At 46.4% G+C, this 2701-nt stretch overlaps 1 pseudogene; it reads left to right on the forward strand.

Annotated features, from left to right (window-relative positions):
• Nucleotides 1-232: 232 nt before the first annotated feature.
• Nucleotides 233-1799, forward strand: LOC147692732 (uncharacterized; annotated as a pseudogene).
• Nucleotides 1800-2701: the final 902 nt, after the last annotated feature.

Consider the following 2701-nt stretch of genomic DNA (forward strand, 5'->3'; position numbering starts at 1 on the left):
CCTTCCATCACTATAAATGTGCTTTGGTCAGCGACCGCGCAGCGGACGCGTGCAGCGGGCGCGCCGGAAGCGCGCCGAAGTCGAGCCAAAGTCAAGCCCGTCTGCGCCCGTTCGCGGCCGGACGGGGCGCGGGGCCACAAACCCTGGCTCTCCTACAACAACCACTATTAGGTATGGTAGACAGGAATTGCTCGACCTCCAACCTGACACGCCAGCAGGCTGCAAACACTCCATGTATGCCCTGTCGCTAAAAAGGTGCACCTTATGTACTTTTGTTCCGATCAGTCATGTCCCAGCCACCAGTATGGGTCATACCATTAAAGCAGCCTTGCTTAACTGTAGATCCTTACGTAAGCACCGCATAGAAATTTTTCATTTACTTGAGGACCAGAACCTCAACATCCTATTCCTTACGGAAACTTGGCTGGATGATTACTCAGACCCGGATATAATTCAGGCCCTCCCCCCCCGGATATGCCCTTTCCAGACTGGATAGGAAAGACGGCAGAGGTGGTGGCATTGCCATCGCTACTAAAGCCCCTTTAGTATGCACCTTATCTCCCATCCTGGTTGACCATAGTGAAGCTGGCTCTTTCACGATTAACACCGGTCCCAACCACTCTATATCTGGCATCCTGATATATCGGCCTCCTGGAAGGCTATTTGATTTTACTTCCACCCTCATGGAAGCCATAACCCACCTAGCACTAAGGAAGTCTCGCTTATTATTGCTAGGAGATCTCAATGCCCATTTTGAAGACCCCTTAGATAATGATGCGACTGATATTAAATCTGAGCTTCTTTCGGTACAGCTGGAAATAAAAAATAAGGAGCCATCACATCAATTAGGACACTTATTAGACCCTGTTTTTGGCAACTGGAAGGGAGTTCATACCTCAGCTCCCCAACCTATACCTTGGTCTGATCATTACATCATCCCCATAACAATTCAACTTGATAGAACTGAACACTATCGTCATCAATCTCTACGTTATAAACGCAGGAAATGGAAGAATTTCTCTGTAGAATCTTTCACTAAAATTGTCCAGGATGAAGGCCCTCCTAGGGGGAATGACTGTGAGACAGTTAATAAGCATTTACATAACCGCATCACCAAGGCCCTTGACATCACTGCCCCAATTCGCACCATAACCAACGCCAGGAGAACAAAAAAAGCTGCTCCCTGGTTTAGTCAAGAACTTCAAACCATGAAAACGGCTTGTAAAAAGCTTGAAAGAGCATGGCGCCAAAAATTTTGCCCAGAAATTAAAGCCCAGTACAAAGTAGCGCAAAGAGAATATAACAAAACAATACGCCTGTCCAAGGCAGCTCATTACAACATCCGCATTTTGGAAGCAGAAAACTCCTCTAAGGAACTTTATCAAATCTACAAAGAAATCTCTATAGTGGACGCGAATCCTTCCTCCCAAAATGACTCTGTGGAAACTTGTAACAACATTGCTCAATATTTCTCAGGAAAGATTACTAACATCTATGCCAGTTTTTCCACCAATATAAAGTCGGGAATTGAATTTATTGAAACTGATAATCTCATAAGTACTCCAGTGTGCCTAGGCTCATTCGACGTTCCTCCCTTTGAAACATTGGCCAAAATGTGCAAAAACATCAAATCAGGCTCTCCTCGAGACCCTGCGCCTCCTAAAATTCTAGCTGAAGCTTTCTCTGTACTAGAACCTCATTTCAGACACCTGCTTCAAGTCTCCTTCTCCACGGCTTGCTTACCTATGGAATGGAAACAAGCTGTAGTGCTACCGATTCAAAAAAAAAGCCGAACATGATTCATGATATATTGGAGAATCTTCGCCCAATATCTTTGCTACCTTACCTTGCAAAGCTAGCTGAGAAAATTGCTAATGCCCAACTCATGGTCCATCTAGAAGCCCATAATGCTTTCCATAAATCCCAATCGGGGTTCAGATCTAACTTTTCCACAGAGACAGCTCTCCTGAGGGCTATTGAAACCCTACGGGAGGGAGCGGATGAGGGTAAGACTATGGCTCTCATCATGCTGGATCTCAGTGCCGCGTTTGACACTGTAGCGCATTCCATCCTGCTACAGTGTCTAAACAGAGCGGGGGTCACCAAAAAGGCACTGGGATGGTTGAAAGCCTTTCTTATCAACAGGAGCTTTCAAGTCCAAAGAGGGACTTTTCTCTCAGACAGTGTGGTGCTAGAACAGGGGGTGCCTCAGGGCTCTGCCCTGAGCCCCACCCTGTTTAATTTGTACATGGCTCCCCTGGCAGAAGTGGTGCAATCGTTCGGCGTAGAGCTTGTCTCTTACGCCGACGATACGCAACTTCTAATATCACTGTCACAAGCCCCTTCTCTGGAAGCAGACAACTTCAATGCTTGCATGTGTAAGCTTGCCACTTGGATGACAGAGCACTGTCTTAAATTAAATGGCACAAAAACGGAGGTTCTTATAATCGGGGGCAACAAGACAAAATGGACGAAAGAATGGTGGCCCAACTGTCTGGGTCCCTTGCCTACTCCCAACCGGGAAGCAAAAAACTTAGGTGTCTGGGTAGACAACAAGTTGTCTTTTGACAGCCATATCAAGAAAACAGTAGGCAAATGTTTTGGAGTAATGAAAACGCTCAATCGCACCTTGGACTTGCTGCCTCTGAATTCCAGGCGTACCATGACGCAGGCACTTATCACATCCCGTATTGATTATGGG

The sequence above is a fragment of the Lissotriton vulgaris genome, chromosome 9, assembly GCF_964263255.1.
Source record: "Lissotriton vulgaris chromosome 9, aLisVul1.2, whole genome shotgun sequence".
NCBI lineage: Eukaryota > Metazoa > Chordata > Amphibia > Caudata > Salamandridae > Lissotriton > Lissotriton vulgaris.